At 40.6% G+C, this 24,249-nt stretch overlaps 1 protein-coding gene across 1 annotated transcript in view; it reads right to left on the bottom strand.

Annotated features, from left to right (window-relative positions):
- Window positions 1-16,528, bottom strand: part of LOC126108223 (F-box/LRR-repeat protein 7-like) — a 29,048-nt gene extending 12,520 nt beyond the window's left edge. The window contains exon 1 of the mRNA XM_049913455.1: window positions 16,407-16,528. The gene's annotated coding sequence lies outside the window, so the exon portion shown is untranslated. The remainder of the gene's footprint in view (window positions 1-16,406) is intronic.
- Between the last annotated feature and the right edge of the window lie 7,721 nt (window positions 16,529-24,249).

Genomic DNA, 24,249 nt, shown 5'->3' with positions numbered 1-24,249 from the left:
TCAGAAACGCCACAAGGACCACCCCAACACTATCTTTCCCGAATCACGAAGTCCGATAGCTTTTCTGTAATATGAAGTCTGATTTGCATTTCATTCTTTCCCTTTTTCACGGTCATTAACGATTTTAAAACCCCTTTTTATTCACCATTTCTACCCACATTTTCAACCTTTTTTTCCTTTTTTATTACCCACTACAAGGGGACAATGCTGCAAACTGTGAGCTTCATTGAAACCCCACGCACAAGGCTGGTCTTCACACCCTTCTCTGCCAGTCACTGGAATGACCCAAGAACGACTTCAGAGCACAACGACAGGCTCATACATTCCAACGCCCACTACAAACTGCAGCTGTTGCACCCTGTTCCCGCAGTCGCTGCTGGAATAGCCTCTTCAACATGTTGAATGAAGCCCCTGGGCATACACACGGGTGCACCAGGTGTCCTTTCCTGTCCCTTGCTGCCATTTCCCAAACGAATACCATCATTTTCTACATATTTCAACTGCTGATTACTAGCAGAACCCTACCCTTTTGCCTTTTGTGTTTGCCTCCTCCAGACACTGGACAACACACGTTTCCCCACAACACATGAAGTGAGTCCGACAGGGTCAGTTTCAGTGAAAGACAGCACCTCAAAACTTCTTGGTTAGGGGGATCGGTACACCACCTCGAGTCCTCCCTGGTCCCTGTCAACCCCATACAGGACACCTGGATCTACCACTGACATGTCACTCGCAGTCAAGTGGACGGCTAATCACAGACCCTGTAGTTTCTGCAGAGGAGATAAGATCGACAGAAGAGGGTAGTATTTGAGGCACCTCCGATACAGGTATTACAGGTACACGACTCTCGGGAGCTCTTCCAACACACCGAATCGCAGCAGCTGCTAATATTTTGACAGCAGTCAGGGTGATTTCGAGCTGCTTATGAGTGTCAACCGACTCATCCCGTGTTTGGGAACAGCATTCACAGTGGGGCTCGATTTTGGCTGGTGCAACGTGTTAAAGGGAGCGGACAAATAACTTTAACTTAAGCCTGCTGATTATCTTTTAATCTGTGGAGATAAAACATTGCTGATTGCCTATAACAATTTAAGCAGGCACACAAAACAAGATTAAACTGCGGTAAAAATTACTAGTTTCCTAAAACGACTCTCCTGATAACTGAAAAGTCTGGGATTCCAAGTAGTCTTAGGTGTCCACATGGATGGTCAAGGGGGGCACCTGCCTCCTCCCACAATCTCAGGCACAATGTTATATTCATTACAAATGTGTCTAGCAATGACTGCCTACAACTCTACTAAACTGCAGATTTAGCATTGCCAATCGTGATGGAGAAAACCTTGATCTTTTTAAACGTTTACTTCTGGCTCTACAGTTTGCAGAGTAATAATTTGAGTCCTTTTCCTGAGTATTTCTGTTGCTAACCAATAGCATTTTCTCAATCATGCTGACTTTTTTTTAGATTTGAGACTTTAAATTTTCTGTGAAAATCTAAAATTATTGGTACATGAATGAACAAGCAAATGTTTTGTGACTAACCCATCGAATGCTACGGATTTAAGAAGATTGTTGCACCAATATAGTGGTATTCATAGTCATATTTATAATATAAACAATATGTACTTTCTTTATATTAATAAAATATGCTTACCATTTTGATAGCAAAGTGACAGACATAAAAGCTGTCAATCATTAGAAATACAACTGGTGTTGTGTAATTACCATCAAATTTAACTATTGGGGCACTATATGTTCTCAAACTCGCTGAATCAGTTGTATCAAAAAATGGCAATTTCAGAAGACTGACACCCCTAACCCCCCCCCCCCCCCCCAATAAATTCTTGCAGGTGCCCATCCTAATAGTCCTACCAATTAAACCTTTAACATATTCGTCAGCCAACACAATTCAGCTGAGTTTCAAATTCAATTCTCGGACTGCTGGAACATAAACAGAGTGAAACTTCCTGGCAGATTAAAACTGTGTGCCCGACCGAGACTCGAACTCAGGACCTTTGCCTTTTGTGGGCAAGTACTCTACCACCTGAGCTACCCAAGCATGACTCATGCCCCGTCCTCACAACTTTAATTCCACCAGTACCTCGTCTCCTACCTTCCAAACTTCACAGAAGCTCTCCCGCGGACCTTGCAGAACTAATCTACCAGGAAGTTTCATATCAGCGCACACTCCGCTGTAGAGTGAAAATTTCATTCTATAAACATCCCCCAGGCTGTGGCTAAGCCATGTCTCCACAATATCCTTTCTTCCAAGAATGCTAGTTCTGCAAGGTTCGCAGGATAGCTTCTGTGAAGTTTGCAAGGTAGGAGATGAGGTACTGGCAGAATTGAAGCTGTGAGGACAGGGCGTGAGTCGTGTTTGGATAGCTCAGTTGGTAGAGCACTTGCCCACAAAAGGCAAAGGTCCCGACTTCGAGTCTCGGTCCGGCACATAGTTTTAATCTGCCAGGAAGTTTCATATCAGCGCACATTCCGCTGTAAAGTGGAAATTTCATTCCATAAACAGAGTGACAAGCAGGAATATCAACGATGCAACTTGAGTTGGCATGCGAGTTGCCCGTGATCTATGTCACAGAACCTTTGATTCATTACAAAGAATAAAGTGTCCAGTTACACAATGGGAAAAGTAACACGAACTTCAGCTAGAGAACTGCCTGTGATCTCACTGCAGTTATTTCAGATCCGCCACCGAGTCGAGAAGCATATGTGAGTCGCAGGTAGATGACCTTCGTATCCTCATAATGTTCCTCAGACGACGTAAAAGAATAAATGAAAGTGAGGCGAATAGTAGTGACAAAGTAGTGTGTTTTAGATGAAAAGTAGTGTATTTTAGAGGGAAAGTGCTCCATAGAATTTCAATGAGTTCAGACCCCGATCTGGAGGAATCGTGTCCAAGTGGAAACCTTGGCAACATGTTGGATGAATTTTCTGCAGAAGAAGAAGAAGAAGGGGAACTGAACTCTGTTGATGACTTACTGGACAATCTCCAGCGGAATGAACTCGCTAACAGGCAGGTCGCTTCTGTTCACCAGGAAACGTGGGCGTCTGATGGATTTGTCATCTGATATTTGTGCTTTTGCTATTCTTAAATGACAAAGTGATGAGCCTTTTAGCCACAGAGACTAATAGATATGGAGAGCAGAAACTGCATCATCATGAAATGACTGAACATGCTTGACTGAACAGACAGAAACACATCACATCTAAGGAAATTACTAACTTTATTGGACTGATGCTTTAGATGGGCTTAGTACAGAGCACTCATTAGACGTTTGTCAGCGGGCCCTATTTACAACTTTTCATTTTTGCACTGCAGGATGTCCCGTAATCGTTTTGAATTACTGTTAGCAAACTTTTTATTCTGTATATAATGAAATGACAGATGAAAGTAGCAGACTTTGAATACTTTTACCACTCCTAAACATACAGACAATTATCAAAAAGTCTTTGCCAGGTGAAGATACAGACAATGGTTTGTTGAAGGGAATGACTAAGGTTCAAGCAATACATACTATCAAAATTGTGTAAGTATGGTATAAAACTTTTCAAATTGTGCCCCACCAAAGGGTATTCATGGTCTGTGAAACTATATTCTGGATGAGATACCAGTGGAAGAAAGCAAACTGGCATAGCCAAAACCATCTGCACTGAACTTTCAGATAAATTGCTAAATGAAGGAAACACTGTTTGTCGACAACTTTTACATGACCTATGAATTAGCAGTCAAATGTCTAAAATTCAAAATGTGTGTCATTGGAACTGTATTACACCAAGTTTTGTAATGTTGTACCCATTTAAGAGAGCACATAAAGATGACAATGGCATTGTGGAGGGATGTTCACGATGTTAGGACGGTATCAATACATAAGCCTATTAGGACATCAAGCTCCGAGTCTACACACTGCAATCATCCTCCAAAATGAGCATCTTTGAAAGTATTGGCATATAAAAATGGAAAAACTGGCATTGACAGAAGCAAATACATGATGTCATATGACAGAACGATACCGAAGAGTACAAAGTGGTATCTGAAACCAGCACTACATTTGCTTTTAGGAACAAGTATAGTAAATGCTCACATCATGTACCAGAAACCCATAAATACAAGTAGAAACAAGAAAATTTGGGGAACATGTTGTTACCAAATGGTTGTCCACGGAAAATGCTATGACCAACAGTATCAAACAAGGAATGTGTCCCACCATTTAGAAATTCTTATGAATCAGCAGGCAAGTCTATACAAAGAACGTGCGGGGTATGCCACCAAAAGAAGAGGAAAACTGCAGAACCCCGAAAAGCACAAAACATGTAAAAAAGCTATGACCTATTATTACAACTGTTCAACATCACCTCAAACGTGTTTTAAGAAACACTATGTGACAAAGTATAATGTAATATGTTATCCTAAACAGTTGTAATTGAATAAAACATGCAGTACAATGTGTATACTGTTTGTACGTTTCTGTTGTATATCCTTTAGTTATATTTCAGTGTATTCCGTTAAATTCCTTTGAAAATTCCAACTACAAATCCTATTAACTTAACAACAAGAAGGTCATGCATAAGCGGGTGACGGGACCTTCCATGGAAACTTGTGTGTCCCCCAGATACGGGTGATGTGGCGATGAACGTGTTAACAAAAGGAACAGTAATGTTCCTCTCACTTCTCTCTAACACTTGCGCACCAAGTGGGCAGGTGCTGGGGTAAGACTCTGGACTCTGGACCTGATGGGATACCAGTTCAATTTTACACAGAGTACGCGAATGAACTTGCCCCCCTTCTTGCAGCGGTGTACCGTAGGTCTCTAGAAGAGCGTAGCGTTCCAAAGGATTGGAAAAGGGCATAGGTCATCCCCGTTTTCAAGAAGGGACGTCGAACAGATGTGCAGAACTATAGACCTATATCTCTAACGTTGATCAGTTGTAGAATTTTGGAACACGTATTGTGTTCGAGTATAATGACTTTTCTGGAGACTAGAAATCTACTCTGTAGGAATCAGCAGGGGTTTCGAAAAAGACGATCGTGTGAAACCCAGCTCGCGCTATTCATCCACGAGACTCAGAGGGCCACAGACACGGGTTCACAGGTAGATGCCGTGTTTCTTGACTTCCGCAAGGCGTTCGATACAGTTCCCCACAGACGTTTAATGAACAAAGTAAGAGCATACGGACTATCAGACCAATTGTGCGATTGGATTGAGGAGTTCCTAGATAACAGGACGCAGTATGTCATTCTCAATGGAGAGAAGTCTTCCGAAGTAAGAGTGATTTCAGGTGTGCCGCAGGGGAGTGTCGTAGGACCGTTGCTATTCACAATATACATAAATGACCTGGTGGATGACATCGGAAGTTCACTGAGGCTTTTTGCAGATGATGCTGTGGTGTATCGAGAGGTTGTAACAATGGAAAATTGTACTGAAATGCAGGAGGATCTGCAGCGAATTGACGCATGGTGCAGGGAATGGCAATTGAATCTCAATGTAGACAAGTGTAATGTGCTGAGAATACATAGAAAGATAGATCCTTTATCATTTAGCTACAAAATAGCAGGTCAGCAACTGGAAACAGTTAATACCATAAATTATCTGGGAGTACGCATTAGGAGTGATTTAAAATGGAATGATCATATAATGTTGATCGTCGGTAATGCAGATGCCAGACAGATTCATTGGAAGAATCCTAAGGAAATGCAATCCAAAAACAAAGGAAGTAGGTTACAGTACACTTGTTCGCCCACTGCTTGAATACTGCTCAGCAGTGTGGTATCCGTACCAGATACGGTTGATAGAAGATATAGAGAAGATCCAACGTAGAGCAGCGCACTTCGTTACAGGATCATTTAGTAATCGCGAAAGCGTTACGGAGATCATAGATAAACTCCAGTGGAAGACTCTGCAGGAGAGACGCTCAGTAGCTCGGTACATGCTTTTGTTAAAGTTTCGAGAACATACCTTCACCAAAGAGTCAAGCAGTATATTGCTCCCTCCTACGTATATCTCGCGAAGAGACCGTGAGGATAAAATCAGAGAGATTAGACAGAGGCATACCAATAATCCTTCTTTCCACGAACAATACGAGACTGGAATAGAAGGGAGAACCGATAGAGGTACTCAAGGTACCCTCCGCCACACACCGTCAGGTGGCTTGCGGAGTATGGATGTAGATGTAGATGTAGATGTAGATGTAGACTCACGTTTTGTAGGACAACAGTTCATATCCGTTCATCCATCTGCATTTAGGCTCTCAGCGATATTCCTACATCGCTAAAGGCAAATGTTGCGATGTTTTCCTATAAAAGAATGTGGCCCATTTCCTTCCACAGCATGCGATCGTGCTCCATTTCTCGGGACCTAGTACTTGACCGTACATAAAACCATAATCTCCTTTTATTTTGTGTGTGTGTGTGTGTGTGTGTGTGTGTGTGTGTCTGCATACACGAATGGGTTATTGTGTGTGTGTGTGTGTGTGTGTGTGTGTGTGTGTGTGTGTGTGTGTGTGTGTGTGTCTGCATACACGAATGGGTTTGACTTTAAGGTCAGGGTGGCTACCCAAACTTCAAGGAGGGGGGAGGGGGGGAGGGGGGAGGGGGGGGGGAATCCCTGAGAATTTCAGATTCCAGGTGCAAAGAGGAAGATGGTGTCAGGAAGCTCCTGATACATTACTGATGGGGGTGGAGAGGGGGCAGGAGGGGTGCGGCAGGGCAGCGTACCACAATATGACTTTTCCTTCCTCCCAGCTGAGGTATATGACAGCCATACGCAGTAGTTTAACCACCATTTTCATTTTCAAACATCGATAATTTGTATGGAATAATATTCATATAATTAACACACTTTTGAGATATTAAGTTCTTTAGAATTTGTGATTTATAAAACTCAATAAAATCCAATTTCAATGCTAGGTTAAAAAAACAATTGCCTGAGATTTCTTTGACTTTTCCAGGAAAAAATGTAATTCCTGAGAATTCAAGGTTTTCTACAGAATTGCCACCCTTAGGTTACACGCTTGTGCGTAACAAACACATTTTTTGCCAACAATATGGGACTGTGGGTCCATGTTGATGCAAGACACTTTTTTTGTATTATTTACTTATTTATTTGTTCCCAAACTAGTTTCATTGACATATATATATTGCCATCACATCAGTGGGTATTTTGATTCTTATCTACTGTACACCACCACACGGTTTTATGATTGTTGCCACTGATTCTGGCATATTCCCTGCGTTTTTTGTTGTAATTTTTCTCAGCATACATCATGTCACCAGCAACTGTAAGAGTGGGTTCGTTGGATGGCTTGCAACTACTTTTAGGTACAGAAAAATATAAATTTCACACCTTGTTCACAATCCAAAACATTATGCCACCTTGCTGTTCACATGTGACCCTTTAACACATTCCAGTCGCTGCCCGCAGAGACTACAGGTGTGTTATGATTTCCCTTATAGTCAGCACCCTAAGAATCTCAGAGATAAGCTCTTGTAAGTTTTACTTCATGGTGCGTTAGTTCCGAGCAGTGAGGGCTCAAAGTCAGTTGTTCACTTGTTTAGTAGCTCCAGCTTTCACAACTGCTATGTGACTTGAAAAAATATGTTACAGGCATGATCAGTTCCCACAAATTAGTTGTCACAATGTGCCTCTGTAGTAATCTTGATTGCAAAAGTTTACTGTGCTGATGATGAAATTCTGGGACTGCTTGAAGAATCTCGCTCCAAATTTGATGATTGCAGTTTTGAAACTAGTGATAGTATTTCTGAAACAGACAGTAATCTGCTTTTCTCTTTTGTCTTATAAGCAGGAGCCACACAAAGAAGTAAAAAATATTTACGACTTCTGGGGACTGCAGCAGTCAGTCACTGTAGCCCAACTGGAATGTATTAACAGTTTTTGAGGCTGACACTAAAATCCAGATTCAACAGAACAGTAATGTACCCAATCATAGTAAAAAAAAAAATAATAATAATTTCCGTGTAGACATTGCCTTCTTGTCGAGCTTTCAGAATTGAGTTATGTGCTCTGCCATGAAGCTGGTTTCAAGGATTGAGAATTTCCATTGTTCACATGTCCGTTCACTGATTCACAAATCCTATCCAGTATATGCTATCATTAAGAACATCTTTTAGATATTTGGAATGAGTCAAGCAATGGGCAGAAACAGCCACTTTAGAGAATAGTAACAGCAAATTATGACCACAGCTACCCCCCCCCCCCTCCCCAAAGAACCACAGACCTTGCCATTGGTGGGGTGGCTTGCATACCTCAGTGATACATATGGCTGTACCATCCAACACAGCAGAAGGGTATCTGTTGAGAGACCAGACAAATGTGTGGTTGCTGAAGAGGGGCAACAGCCTTTTCAGTAATTACATTGGCAACAGGGGCTGGATGACTGACTGATCTGGAATCTTAATACCAACCAAAACGGCCATTCTGTGCTAGTACTGCAAACAGCTGAACCAAGGGGAAACTACTGTCATAATTTTTCCCCTAGGACATGCAGTTCTACTTTGGTTAAATGATGCCATCCTCTGGGTAAAATATTCTGGAGATAAATAGTCCCCTATTTGGGGCCTACTCAGGAGGCTGTCATCATCATCAGCAGGAGAAACAAAACTAGCATTCTACCAATCAGAGTGTTGAATGTTAGATCCCTTAATTGAGCAGTTAGGTTAAAAAATTCGAAAAGGGAAATGGATAGTTTGAAGTTGGTACAATGGGGATTAATGAAGTTTGGTGGCAGCAGAAATAATATTTCTGGTCATGTGAATACAGAGTTACAAATACGAAATCAAATATGGGTAATGCACGAGGTGGTTTAATAGTAAGAAAATAGGAATACCAGTAACCTACTACGAACAGCAGAGTGAACGCATTATTGTAGCCAAGATACACGCGGATCCCACACCCACCACAGTAGTGCAAGTTTATATGCCAACAAGCTCTGTAGATGACGAAGAGATTAAAGAAATGTATGACGACACAGGAAAAGAAAGAGAAGGAAAAGCAGTAGGTAACTACGGACTCAGGGAAAGGAATGAAAAAGGAAGCCGCCTGGTAGAGTTTTGCACAGAGCATAACTAATCATTATTAAAACATGCTTTAAGAATCAGGAAAGAAGGTTGTACAGGTGGAAGAGACGTGGAGACAACAGTAAGTTTCGGACTGATTATATAATGGAAAGACAGATATTTCGGAACCAATTTTAAATTTTAAGACACTTCCAGGCACAGGCGTGGATTCTGGCCACAATTTATTGGTTATGAACTGCAGAATAAAGCTGAAGAAATTGCAAAGAGGTAGAAAATTAAGGAAATGGGGACCTTGATCAGTTGAAATAACCAGATTGTGAGTTTCAGATGGAGTGTTAGGGAATACAGTAGAGAGCAAATAGGTAGCTTTGAGAGATAAAAAGACATGATCTAGAAGAAATCCTTGAACAAACCAGGACAAACTGAATTTAATTGATCAGAGAAGGAAATATAAAAATGCTGTAAATGAAGAAGCTGAAAGGGAATACAAACTTTTAAAAAATGGGATTGAAAGGAAGTGCCAAATGGCTAAACAGGAATGTCTAGAGAACAAATGAAAGGATTTAGCAACATATTTCACTAGGGGAAAGATAGATACTGGCTACAAGAAAATTAGAGAGTCCTTTGGAGAAAAGAGAAGCAGCTATATAAATATCAAGAGCTCACAGGGAAAACAGTCTGAAGTAGGGAAGAGAAAGGTGAAAGGAGTACACAGAGGGTCTATACAGGAGAGATTAACTTTTAGGCAATACTGCAGAAATGGAAAAGAACACAAATGAAGCCAAGATGGGAGATACAATACTGCAAGAAGAATTTGATGGAGCACTAAAAGACACAAGTCGAAATGAGACCCCAGGGACAGACAACGTTTCATCAGAACTATTGATAGACTTGGGAGAGAGAACCATGGCAAAACTCTTCCATCTGATGTGCAATATGTATGAGACAGGGGAAATACCCTCAGACTTTCAGAACAATGCAGTAATTCCAATTTCAAAGAAAGCAGTTGCTGACAGGTGTGAAATTCTCTTTGATGAAGAGCTAAGGAAAGGTAAAAACTATGTTTATAGCATTTGCAGACTTATATGAAGCGTTTGACAATGTTGACTGGAATACTGTGTTTGAAATTCTGAATGTAGCTTGGGTAAAGCACAAGGAGCAAAAGGCTGTTTCAAACTTGTGTAGAAATCAGATGGTAGTTACAATGAAGGTCCAGGGGCATGAGAGGGAAGCAATGGTTGAGAAGATAGTGAGAGAGGGTTGCAGCCTATCCCAATGTTACTGAATCTGTACGTTAAGCAAGCAGCAAAGAAAACCGAAGGAAAATTTAGAAAAGGAATTAAAGTCCAGTAGAAACAAAAACTTTGAGGTTTGCCGATGACACTCCAACTCTGTCAGAGATGCCCAAGGAGTTTGAAGAGCAGCTGAACAGAATGGAGAGTGCCTCAAAAGGGGGATACAAGATGAACATCAACAAAAGCAAGACAAAGATAATTAAATGTAGTCAAATTAAATCATGTGATGCTGAGGGAATTAGATTAGGAAACAAGACATTTTAAGCACTAGATGACGCTTGCCATATGGGCAGCAAAATAAATAGTCATGCCTGAAATGGAGAGGATGTAAAATGTAGACTGGCAACGACAAACAAAAGTGTTTCTGATGAAGAGAAATTTGTCTGGAGTGTGGCCGTGTATGGAAGTGAAACAGTGACGATAAATAGTTTAGACGAGAAGAGATTAGAAACTATTGAAATGCCATGCTACAGAAGAATGCCGAAGATTAGATGGGTAGACGAAGTAACTAACGAGTAGGTACTGACTATAACTGGGGAAAGAAGGAATTTGTGGCACAACTTGACTAAATGTAGGGCTGGGTTGTTGGGACACATTTTGAGAGATCAAGGGCACTCTAATTTAGAATTGGAGGGAAGTGGGGGTAAAAATCATAGGAGGAGATCACGAGAAGAATACAGTAAGCAGATTCAGAAGGATGTAGGTTGCAGTATTATTTGGACATGAAGATGCTTGCACGGGATAGTTTAGCATGGATAGCTGCATAAAGCCAGTCTTCATTCTCCTATACTACAAGAACTATTCTGATCTAATACTTCAAACAAAGCATTTACGTGACTTTGCCAGCATTTAGAGAGGTGATACAGGTGTTTGCAAAGTATTTACCTAATATGCTAGGCAGAATTTACTTTCTTAGGTCCTACTATTTTGACAAGTTGCAAGAGTGCCTGCTGAGGTATTCTTTTGCTTTTCTTTAAATATCTGGAAATTTTCAATTTCCTGCTTCAAATCTACTGGCAGCCTGTTATAGACTTTCACCATAATATGCAAAAAAATATCCATTCTCAACACTAGAGAGAAATCTGTAGTCTATAGGGAAATTGTTTCTACTTTTTGTATTGTGATTATGTTTTGCTGAGTTCATCCTAAATTCACTCTTGTTATTACCCACAAATACCATTAGGAAGGATATGTGCTGGCACACAAGTGTAGGCTCCTACAAGACATTTGATTATCAACTTTACACCCAGTCTTATTGCATATCTTGGTGGAATACACATGTTTCTCACATTATCTGCAATGCCCCAGAAGATTATGCAACAACGGGACAGAACTGAGTGAAAGTGTGCCCATCTGCAAGCCAACACTGGTAGACTTCTCAGTCCAAATGCAACAGAACTGAGGTTTTTGGTAAACACAAACATATGCTTGTGCCACCTCAGAGTTCTACTTCAGGGATGGGTATAAAATGATAATTGGTTCCTTCTATCACCAATGAGACTTATCTCCTGACATAACCAAAAACTTTAGAGAGTACCTCTGTTCACTTGTACGTAATTTGCCTAATCATACTGTAACCATTGGTTGAAACTTTAATCATCTAACAATTAACTGGGCAAATTACAGTGTGATAAGAGGTCCCGTGAAACTTTACTAAATAATAATTATATAAAGAATCCACCTCAACTGCAAATAGAAACTGGATGTTGACCTAGGTTTCAGTGCGGATAACCACGCCTTCTTCAGAACACTAAAACTGCAAACTGCCTGAAGCAGCATGGTCCAACATTAATACAGAACACCCAAAAGGCCAAAATACTCGCATAAAATGTAAAATAAACGGTACATGTGTACCATGTCAATAGCTGTACTGAGCTCAAACGTCAGAAGTATGCTTCCTCACCCCAACCAACATTTGGTGGGCAGTGGGCTCTCAGGTAAACTGAGGTGGCACCAGCAGCTAGGCTGTGAGAATGTCAGAAAGGAACGCGCATGCACAAATTGAGAAATCGTCTTCTTCCATGTGATTGGCTTTAAATGTGTTACGAAAGTGATCCAATGACCGGGTCAAAGACGCAGGAAGTTAATGCGTGTGTATGTATAATGTCCTAGCTCGAGGACAATTTTATAGAAGTATAGAATGTGGATAGGCTGAAACTATATATTGTTGTGGTGGTCTTCAGTCCTGAGACTGGTTTGATGCAGCTCTCCATGCTACTCTATCCTGTGCAAGCTGCTTCATCTCCCAGTACCTACTGCAGCCTACATCCTTCTGAATCTGCTTAGTGTATTCATCTCTTGGTGTCCCTCTACAATTTTTACTCTCCACGCTGCCCTCCAATACTAAATTGGTGATCCCTCGATGTCTCGGAACATGTCCTGCCAACCGATCCCTTCTTCTAGGCAAGCTGTGCCACAAGCTCCTCTTCTCCCCAATTCTATTCAATACCTCCTCATTAGTTATGTGATCTATCCATCTAATCTTCAGCATTCTTCCGTAGCACCACATTTCAAAAGCTTCTATTCTCTTCTTGTCCAAACTATTTGTCGTCCATGTTTCACTTTCATACATGGCTACACTCCATACAAGTACTTTCAGAAAGTACTTCCTGACATTTAAATCTATACTTGACGTTAACAAATTTTTCTTCTTCAGAAACGCTTTCCTTGCCATTGCCAGTCTACATTTTATATCCTCTCTACTTCGACCATCATCAGTTATTTTGCTCCCCAAATAGCAAAACTCCCTTACTACTTGAAGTGTCTCATTTCCTAATCTAATTCCCCCAGCATCACCCGACTTAATTCGACTACATTCCATTATCCTCGTTTTGCTTTTGTTGATGTTCATCTTATATCCCTCTTTCAAGACACAGTTCATTCCGTTCAACTGCTCTTCCAAGTCCTTTGCTGTCTCTGACAGAATTACAATGTCATCGGCGAACCTCAAAGTTTTTATTTCTTCTCCATGGATTTTAATTCCTACTCCAAATTTTTCTTTTGTTTCCTTTACTGCTCGCTCAATATACAGACTGAATAACATTGGGGATAGGCTACAACCCTGTCTCAGTCCCTTCCCAACCACTGCTTCCCTTTCATGTCCCTCGACTCTTACAACTGCCATCTGCTTTCTGTACAAATTGTAAATAGCATTTCACTCCCTGTATTTTACCCCTGCCACCTTCAGAATTTGAAAGAGAGTATTCCAATCAACACTGCCAAAGCTTTCTCTAAGTCTACAAATGCTAGAAACGTAGGTTTGCCTTACAGACAAAAATAACATCAGCTAGAAGAAAGCTAAAAATATGGAGGATGAATAACCCATTTTTCAATTACTTGGGGTCGGTGATAGTATTTGAACTACACTTGGATAAGCGTATAAAGTTACTATATTAAATTCTAAGCATTACTGACCAGAAAAGGATCAAATTAGCTAGGACATTATACCTACACATGCGTTAACTTGAAAACACTTCCACAACTACGTTAGTGCACAAACTACCTAAATTCAAAGCCATGTTAGCATGATGACAGCCAAAACACAAATTAACCCAATACCACACAAACTCAGCATGTCCACATGCACCACCAGAGGGCACCACCAAATACAACACGACATTTACAAACCCAACCACCTCAAAAACACCGCAGCTAAGTGGTGTCACACCCAACACCAATATGTCTCTGGTCATAGCAAACGGGTAGAACCTGACGCTTCCATCCAATATCCTTGACATATATTTGTTCTAGAATCTTAGTGCATATTCTGAGCTCAAACATAATGAGATGTCTTTAACAGAATGGCCTCCTGGATCCCAACCAGAATGGACTCCAGAAACATCATGTGAAACCCAACTAGCATTTTTTCTCACATGATGTTCTGAAATCTTTGGATCAAGGCAGGCAGGAAGATGCAGTATTTCTTTATTTCTGAATAGCATTTGATTCACAATCAGTAACACCTATGCTTACTGCCATTAGTTCGATCATATGGAGTGTCAAGTGAAATTTGTGACTGGATTGAGGACTTTTTTGGTAGGGAGGACACAGCATGTTGTCTCGGATGGAGAGTCATCGTCAGATGCAGAAGTAACTTCGGGTGTGCCCTAGGGAAGTGTGTTGGGATCCTTGCTGTTCATGTTGTATATCAGTCACACTGCAGACAATATTAATAGTAACCTCAGACTTTTTGTAGATGATGCAATTACCTATGATGAAGTACTGTCTTAAAGAGGCTGTGTAAATATTCAGTCAGATCTTGATAAGATTTCAAAGTGGTGTAAAGATTGGCAACTTGATTTAGTTGTTGAGAAATGGAAAATTGTGCACTTCACAAAACAGAAAAACATAATATCCCATGACTATAAAATGAATGAGTCACTACTGGAATTGGCCAACTCATACGAGTACCTGGGAGTAACACTTTGTAGGGATATTGAATGGAATGATCACATAGGTTGAGTTGTGGGTAAAGCAGGTGATAGACTTTAGTTTACTGTCACTGGGAAACGGCAACCAGTCTACAAAGGAGATTGCTTACAAATCACTTGTGTGACCCATTATAGAATACTGCTCAAGTGTGTGGGACCTGCACGAAATAGGACTAACGGGGGAGATTGAATGTATACACAGGAGGTCAGCACAAATCGTCACAGGTGTGTTTGATCCCTGGGAGAGTGTTTGAGTGATGCTGAAGAAACTGGACTGCCAGGCTCCTGAAAACAGACGTTAACTATCGTGAGAAAACCTCTAGCAAAGTTTCAAGAACTTACTCTAAATGGTGTCTAAGAATATACTCCAACTTACTACGTATCGCTCACATAAGGATCATGAGGATAAGATCAGAATAAGTACAACACTCACAGAGGCATTCAAAAATTATTCCTCCACATCCCATATGTGAATGTAATGGGAAGACACCCTAATAACTGGTACAAGGGAATGTACCGTCTGCCACGCACTTCAGTGGTTTGCCTTCCCAAACCTTTCCTTGATTCCCCTACGTTGGTATTTGTACAGACAATGCACAGTTTTGGCTAATTTCGATTCAAGTTTCAAGGAGATTTGATGGAAAGGTCGGGGGGGGGGGGGGGGCGAGAAAGAAAGAGAGAGAGAGAGAGAGAGAGAGAGAGAGAGAGAGAGAGAGAGGGGCGGGGGAGAAAAATGAAAAACACACTGGACCACAAAATAAGAGAACAATTATTCCATAGATAAAGTAGCAGAATTTCGTTCGTTTCGGATAAGAACTTGTTAAGCATAAAGTGCAATATAGGCTAGCATCTGAAAACATCTCTCGTAGTAGTAGCACAGTCGAACACAACTGTGGTGGTAATATGAACCGTACCGCTGTCGTCATGCACGGAGTGTAGAGGTAACATTCCTACTCAGCACTATTCGTCACTAGTGTCAGCTTCGGCCGGTGACAGGAACAAGCGACAAACGCCGCGAGCAATATGGCCACTCCCCCGTGACGTTATTGATTTTTCCAACGGGCTAAGCTACTGCTCAGACTGTCACTACAAACACACTTTTTTTTATTTTAGTATCAGATTCGTCGGCTTCGTCAATTCACAATTAAACTGTCACATATCAAGCTAATATATACCTCGGGCTAGGCTGAAGATCAACGTGTTATCACTACAAATTTTTTCTCCCATTCTTTATAACGACAAAACTATAAATATATGCACCGAAAGTGACGTGCCAGTAGGTATTAACATACGTCACTTAACGACTCGTCGCTCTTGATAGCAATGTACGTTAACGGAGAAGTTGTTCACGAGTATTTTGAAGCATATTATGGGCATATATCGAACATAAATAAAACTGCATGGGTGTGCCCCTACGTACTTAATTTTTACCGCTAGATATATATAAACATACTTCGGCATATTGTCATTTGAAAATGTTTTAGATGTACTGACACTGTAGTGCCTGGAAACATTATACACAACGAATCATCGTGCACAGAAACCGTGGAACAAATAATCAAGCTCCATTTATTCAAACAAAGTCTACAGGTGACAATTTGCTTTTTTACACACAAAGCCAACTTAACCGACACTTACTTTGCAGACAAAGCTGCAGATGACTTCCTTTGTGATTACAAAGAATGGCAAGTCATATACATCAAGAAATAAATAAATTACATCGACTCCTCAAATCAGAAGAAATATTTCGCGGCGGTACTTTGCACGTACAACACAGCAATCAGCATCATACATTATACTTTTTAATGTTTACATGCTGTCAGTGTCCCCAACTGTTTACGACGAAAGCTAGTTAAAATGCAATAAGCTAGATTACACGGATATTTTATTATATTTATAAATGTCAGATAGCATGCATTAATAAAACAATGAACTTTTTCTGGTCTATAAAACGTCTGTTTTGTTTGTTTTAAGGTGCGTTCGAGTAGTTACCAGAGAGCGCTGGAAACAGATGTCAGCGCAAGTGCAAATACTTGGGTCTAGGAACAGCAAATCTTGGTGCCGATGCCGATCGTGTGAGCAGATCGATTGTGCTCGCTGGCCCCCAAGACCACCTAGTACAATACTCCTAGCGCTGTCCTGTGGCAGACAGCGGAAACTAAAGGGATCCTCACAAGTCCTGCAATATCACAGTCTAACCTAATGTTAGACGGTGGTAATATTGTCAAATCGATGATTTATTGACCGTCTGAGGGCGGATATCGATGTACTGACAATACTACAAATATGAACGAGCAGTATGGATTGTCTTCCAAATATTCTCAGTGTTGTCAATACATACTGAACGTGTGAGTTCAAGTATTGACGGTCTGCCAATATGCTCCATTCAGATGTTGCTCGTTTCACATATCAGCTACAGGGCGTTAGTGTGCACTGTTTGTTTTCAATTCGACTAGGCAGATTCAATTGATCACAGATTTCCATAGAATTTTTGGAACTGTGTTTGCTGCTATTACAGAACTAGACATCGAGCATTCGAATGACCTGCCTGTCGCCAGAAATCTCAAAAGTTGCTCTTCATCTCTTGTCGACTTCAATTGTCTGCTTCCCTGTTTTATCTCGTTTCAGTATTAGTGATTTGTACCCGTACGGTGCAGCACTCATCGGAAAAAAGTATTAAGTCTTTCCTGTAGACGCTTATGACTGTCAGTAAATTAACATGTGGCCATGCGCTCCTTTTTTTCCAACCGTTCTCGGACCCATTTCGTCTTTTTCGGTGTCTTTTGTTACTTGCACGCTATAGCTAATATAATTGCAACACATGCTTTCCTTTGGGCGTGCCATGTCTTGCCCTTCTAAAACTGAGTTGTCGACTGACGATTTTTGTCAGTTTTATAGAAGGTTAGACAAGCTAGTATTGTCAATAAATATTGAACGTGTGCAGGCCCCTTATAAGAGTGTGCTACTGCGTACTGGTCACGTATTTTGGTTACTGGGCGTTTGTTTATCTCAATACAACTTTTATTTCGAAAATGGAAAAATATGGTTGAAATTGGAGCACTATGGCATGGGGAAAATTGCCAAATTGTCCATGATACAGGCATGATAATAAAAATTTGCGTAAAAATTATTAACACCAAAAAACTTTTTTCTTTACTTTCGAAGAGTGAAAATCGTTTGAGAAGCTCAAAAATAGAGGTTTCGCTTAAACCTGCATGACCGTACTACAGATTTAAAGATCATTTTCCCTTACTTGTGATCTTGAATGTCTCAAACGTTGCTATTCCAGAAAACTATGGGAAGAATGTTGCCACAACGTTCTTCCCACATACCAGATATCAGGTTTCTCAAGTGTGTAATTAATGCAAAATTTCATCTAAATCGAAACCGATGGGAAAGAATTTATATGAAGAATCTGATACAGAATGTCTCATTTGCCCTATGTCCAAGTTAAATATCTCGTTTCTGAGACCTCTATAATTTTATAAATCGTATCAAAGAAACATACTGTCACTTATTTCATAATGGTTCTTCACATAAAAAATATGCATTGAAAATTTGCTTTAATTTTTTAACCCGCTGCCATCAGCAGGACAATATTCATTTACTTTTTATTTATTGACAAAACGCTAATGATAATCAGTTTTTTCCTTAACTCAAGCCGTTGTATGAAAGTACACTTAACATCAAGAATCCTCTATTTCTGCAACAGAGTGTACCTTACAGGCAATTCATCATGCGACACACCTTTAAAATATTAACTGGTTTCGGTTATGGGCCATCTTCACAGATAAGTATTAAAATGGTTTAAGCCGTTTCGGTTATGGGCCATCTTCACAGATAAGTATTAAAATGGTTTAAGCAGTAACATTACATTTGTCATTATTTAAATAATGTGTAGAGCATGCCATGAATATCAATATACGACACAGGACTTTTAGAAGGAAACATTCTAATACCAAATGTATACAGAGCAGAACTGGTATTAGAATGTTTGCTTCTTAAGTCCTGTGTCGTATATTGATATTCATGATATGATACACACATTACTTAAGTAATGACAAATGTGATGATGTGACTTAAACCATTTCAACCATTATCTGTGAAGGTGGCCCATGACTGAAACCAGTATAATGGTTCAAATGGCTCTGAGCACTATGGGACTTAACATCTATGGTCATCAGTCCCCTAGAACTTAGAACTACTTAGACCTAACTAACCTAAGGACAGCACACAACACCCAGCCATCACGAGGCAGAGAAAATCCCTGACCCCGCCGGGAATCGAACCCGGGCGTGGAAGCGAGAACGCTACCGCACGACCACGAGATGCGGGCTGAAACCAGTATACATTTGGGTTTAAAATAAAAGCAGCTGATGGTCAAACATGCATTTTATACATAATTTCGATATACCAAGGCACAGGTTAGCAAGAACTAATTCTCACAAAGTGAACCCACTCAATATTTTCAACAAATTGCCAATTTATGTTTGGTTTATGGATCTCAAAATTTTTAAAACTAAGTGGTATAGCTTGGCTATTCGATCACACATTTCCAGTTGTTATAACTTATGGACACTCGCTCCTAGAAATAGTCCTGCATCGTATTTTATTATTGTGGTGCTTATGTATACTAGAGATGACTGACATTTTATTAGTATATACCTGTATGTATTACTACAACCTGAATATTCAAAAATGACGAAGCCTATTTCACTGTAAAATTATCAATGTCGAACAAAAAGTTTTAATCTTATATCACAAAATCTGTCAGCTGTTTCTGGACGTCCATTCCAGTTCAGTACATTAATAAATATTTCTCCACTTTCAAATTGTGAAATTTAATTACAATAGTTTCTGTCCCATTGGCAAATTCAATCTACTAAAAGGAATGTTACATAAAAACATGTAGCTACTCGTGAATTGCTGTAGTTGGATATAAACTTATCGATCGAAGTACATACGGCTCCGCCATTTATAGATCAAAAACAGCTCCGAGTTAATGAAGGAAACATGTCCCAATGATGTCTGTGCAGACATCGATAGTAAACACGGGATTTACATCAATCTATCTGCGTAGTCCTCTACACTCGGAAACGTGTGTAATTAGACAGTTATGATAATAAGAACTGGAACACTTTTCTCTTGAAAAATTACTTGTAGTTAACTACGTTCTTAGTTGTGGGGCATATTTTCGACAACTTTTTTGTAAAGTAAACTGTACCAGTTTGTCCTAAAAACTGCATAAGCGGCTTAGGCACTTCGACACATTGTGACAACTTACCGGCGTTAAAAAAACTCTAGTAATTAACAATTTTGAAATTCGCGTGGAATGAATCGAACGATTTCTTGTCCAACAGGTGAATGTAACCTTTCGCTGTCTGCCACCACGAAGAGCAATAACATGTAGTTCCAAGAACAGCCGAGCGCAACCTGTCGGCTCATCCGATCGACTAAGTTTCAAGGGGGAGGGGCGTGGGGGCACATTGCGTGCGCAGAACACAGATTTTTACCGTTCTGCGCAATACGTCAGCGTCGAGGCAGTCCGCTCTAGAGATGGGTCGAACTCGTTCATTCCCGTGAACTACTTCATTCATTTCACTCTTTGCCGTGAAGCGTTCAAATGAAGCAGTTCATTCATGAAGTACGGAAGGCTGGAGAAGTTTCCCAGTTCGCCACTCAGCCGCGGCTACGCTCGCCTCGCTCGTAAAATAAAGCTTCGTAATATTTCATAATTTTACCAACAGATGGCCGAACTATGCAGTAACGTGCACGCAACGTTTTACGCTCTTACAGTGTCTGAGAGTTAGAGCATGGTCGAAGGGGACAAAGGAAAGATAAACAGAGAAACCTGTCACATATAAAGAAAGTATTACATTTAATCTTGCTCGACATTTTCTCAAGAAGTGCCCAAAAAAGTCTTTATCTGCCAAGTGAAACCTTATTTGTTGTATTCATGGACTGAAAACTAGGGCTACCAACGAAATGCAGTCCAATTTTGTTCCTTTTAAAATTTAATCCAAAATAGAATGAGTATGTTTATCACAGTTACAAAGTCTGTATGCCTACGTTAAGTAATTATCCATAAGTTTTTCTGTAGATTTTATTTTTGTTGAGAATAATAACCCTCCAAATTCAAAACGTAAAATGTCACCTGTAGTCATTGGTACGATTTCAGGTAAAATCCCTCTTTATTTTCTTTGGAAATCAGTTTTTGTGTCTGTTCACTCTTATACAACGGCTAGCAGCTCGCGATCGCGTAAAAGTAGTGAAATTGGGGTTTCTTCGCCGATTTAGGTGCTGGGAAAGCAAAGTGCAATTGTTGTTCTAAGTGTATTTCATATAAAGGAGGAAATACATTTAATCTAGCGCGTCATGTTCGAGTGTTGCATCCAACAGTGTCATTGTCAGTCAGGCTCTTAGCGCCCCTGTGCCCCTGCATCTTCCGATATTTCTTGAACAAAAAACCCGGACAATCCGGAACCAACATCAGCAAATGCCAGAAGCGAACAGCAGTTGGTGCCAGAAAATAACAGTATCACTTCAGTATCAGAAAGCAGACATCCATATCACGGAACATTACCTATGTATTTTCCGAAACCTCTTCCTAACAAAAGAAATCAGGAGATAGATTTCGCACTTCTGCAGACTGTTGTAAAGGATTATTTGCCCTTCAACATAGTGGAAAGCAAACATTTCCAAAGTTTTGTAGGCAAACAGAATGGTGCTTACAGAATGCCATCTCGGAAGATCATTTCGAATATACTGCTACAACAAAAGTACGCCATGATGAAAGAAATTGTGAGAGTCAAAATTAATCCTGCAGAAGCGGTTGTGCTGACAATGGATGGGTGGACCTCAACTACAAATGAGAGTTATTTGTCGGTGACAGCACACTACGTTGAAGACCTGGAGCTGGCGTCTTCCCTCCTAGAATGCTTTAAATACGACGAAAGGCACAGCACGCGTCAGAAAAACTCTCGGAAGAACTGTTACGTGTCACAAGGAAATGGGGCATTCAAGAAAAAGTCGTGTGTGTTGTCAGCGACAATGCTGCTAACATTGTGGTAGCTATAAGACTCACAGCCTGAAAACACATCCCCTGCTTTGCGCACACACTCAATTTAATTGTTCAGAATGGGCTTCCGCACATTCAACCCATTCTGAATAAAGTAAAAAAAAAAAATTGCTGAATTTTTTAAAAGAAGTTCGCAGGCCTGCACGAAACTAAAAAAGATGCAGGAACAGTTAAAAGAGCCAGTTCTGACACTAAAACAGGACACTGTTGCAAGATGGAATTCAACCTATGATATGCTGCGAAGAATAATCGAGGTTAAGAATTCCCTAATGACAGTTATCACTCTGAATTATCCGGATCTTCCAAATCTGACTGCAGAGGACATTGCAAGTGTAACACAAGCCTGTGACCTGTTGAAAGTTTTCAGACTGCACCGAGGAAATGTCAAGTGAAAATGTTGTCACTGCTTCTAAAGTTATACTCCTTAGTCGCTCGTTGAAAAAATGGTGTTGCAGGTTTGTTAATAACACTGGAATTCATGTAGATGTGCAACAGATGGCCGAAAAGTTAGCTGAAGACCTAAAACGACGATTTAGAAATATAGAGGAAAATTCCATTTTCGCGGAAGCAACTGCATTGGATCCTCGGTTCAAATTACATGGTTTTTCTGATAAAAATTCTGCTGAGAAGGTGAAATTAAACCTGATCAGGCACTGTGAGAAATTTGTGACGAACACATCCACTGCTACTACAACAATCTGAGTTCCAACCGCTGAATCTACTTCTAGTCTCTGGCTCGAATTTGACGAAGTGTTTTCCAGGCTGCAGAGTAATCCACACCCGAGAGCTGCTGCAATAGTGGAAGTGGACATATACAGGGTGATTCAAAAAGAATACCACAACTTTAAAAATGTGTATTTAATGAAAGAAACATAATATAACCTTCTGTTATACATCATTACAAAGAGTATTTAAAAAGGTTTTTTTCACTCAAAAACAAGTTCAGAGATGTTCAATATGGCCCCCTCCAGACACTCGAGCAATATCAACCCGATACTCCAACTCATTCCACACTCTCTGCAGCATATCAGGCGTAACAGTTTGGATAGCTGCTGTTATTTCTCGTTTCAAATCATCAATGGTGGCTGGGAGAGGTGGCCGAAACACCGTATCCTTAACATACCCCCATAAGAAAAAATCGCAGGGGGTAAGATCAGGGCTTCTTGGAGGCCAGTGATGAAGTGCTCTGTCACGGGCTGCCTGGCGGCCGATCCATCGCCTCGGGTAGTTGACGTTCAGGTAGTTACGGACAGATAAGTGCCAATGTGGTGGCGCTCCATCCTGCTGAAATATGAATTGTTGTGCTTCTTGTTCGATCTGAGGGTACAGCCAATTCTCTAACATCTCCAGATACTGTAGTCCAGTTACAGTAGCACCTTCGAAGAAAAAGGGACCAAAAACTTTACTGGCTGAAATGGCACAGAAAACGTTCACCTTAGGCGAGTCACGTTCGCACTGATTTGTTTCCCGCGGATTCTCAGTGCCCCATATACAGACATTGTGACGGTTGACTTTCCCGTTAGTGTGGAAAGTTGCTTCATCACTAAACACAATCTTTGAAACGAAAGATTCATCTGTTTCCATTTGAGCAAGGATAAAATCACAGAAATCGATTCTTTTAATCTTATCAGCTGCAGACAGTGCTTGAACCAATTTCAGACGATAAGGTTTCATAACTAACCTTTTTCGTAGGACTCTCCATACAGTTGATTGTGGAATTTGCAGCTCTCTGCTAGCTCTGCGAGTCGATTTTCCTGGGCTGCAAACAAACGCTTGCTGGATGCGTACTACATTTTCATCACTCGTTCTCGGCCGTCCAGAACTTTTCCCTTTGCACAGACACCCATTCTCTGTAAACTGTTTATACCAACGTTTAATACACCACCTATCAGGAGGTTTAACACCATACTTCGTTCGAAATGCACGCTGAACAACTGTCGTCGATTCACTTCTGCCGTACTCAATAACACAAAAAGCTTTCTGTTGAGTGGTCGCCATCTTAGCACCAACTGACGCTGACGCCTAGTCAACAGCGCCTCAAGCGAACAAATGTACAACTAAATGAAACTTTATAGCTCCCTTAATTCGCCGACAGATAGTGCTTAGCTCTGCCTTTTGTCGTTGCAGAGTTTTAAATTCCTAAAGTTGTGGTATTCTTTTTGAATCACCCTGTACTTACATGAGCCCCTGCTACAGACACAAGGCAATCCACTTCAGTGGTGGTCTGAACGGCTGTCAGTATACCCCTCGCTCTTTGAACTTGCAAAAATACGACAATGTATTGTCGCAACCTCCACGCCGTGTGAAAGTGTGTTCTCGACGGCAGGACACCTTATAACTGACAGAAGAAATCGCCTGACAGGAGAAACAGTGGAACAAATCATGTTTTTAAACGGAAATCTC

Source organism: Schistocerca cancellata, chromosome 11 (genome assembly GCF_023864275.1).
Source record: "Schistocerca cancellata isolate TAMUIC-IGC-003103 chromosome 11, iqSchCanc2.1, whole genome shotgun sequence".
Taxonomy (NCBI): domain Eukaryota; kingdom Metazoa; phylum Arthropoda; class Insecta; order Orthoptera; family Acrididae; genus Schistocerca; species Schistocerca cancellata.
The sequence above is the reverse complement of the archived record's forward strand: the minus strand, read 5'-3'. Positions and strand labels throughout refer to the sequence as shown.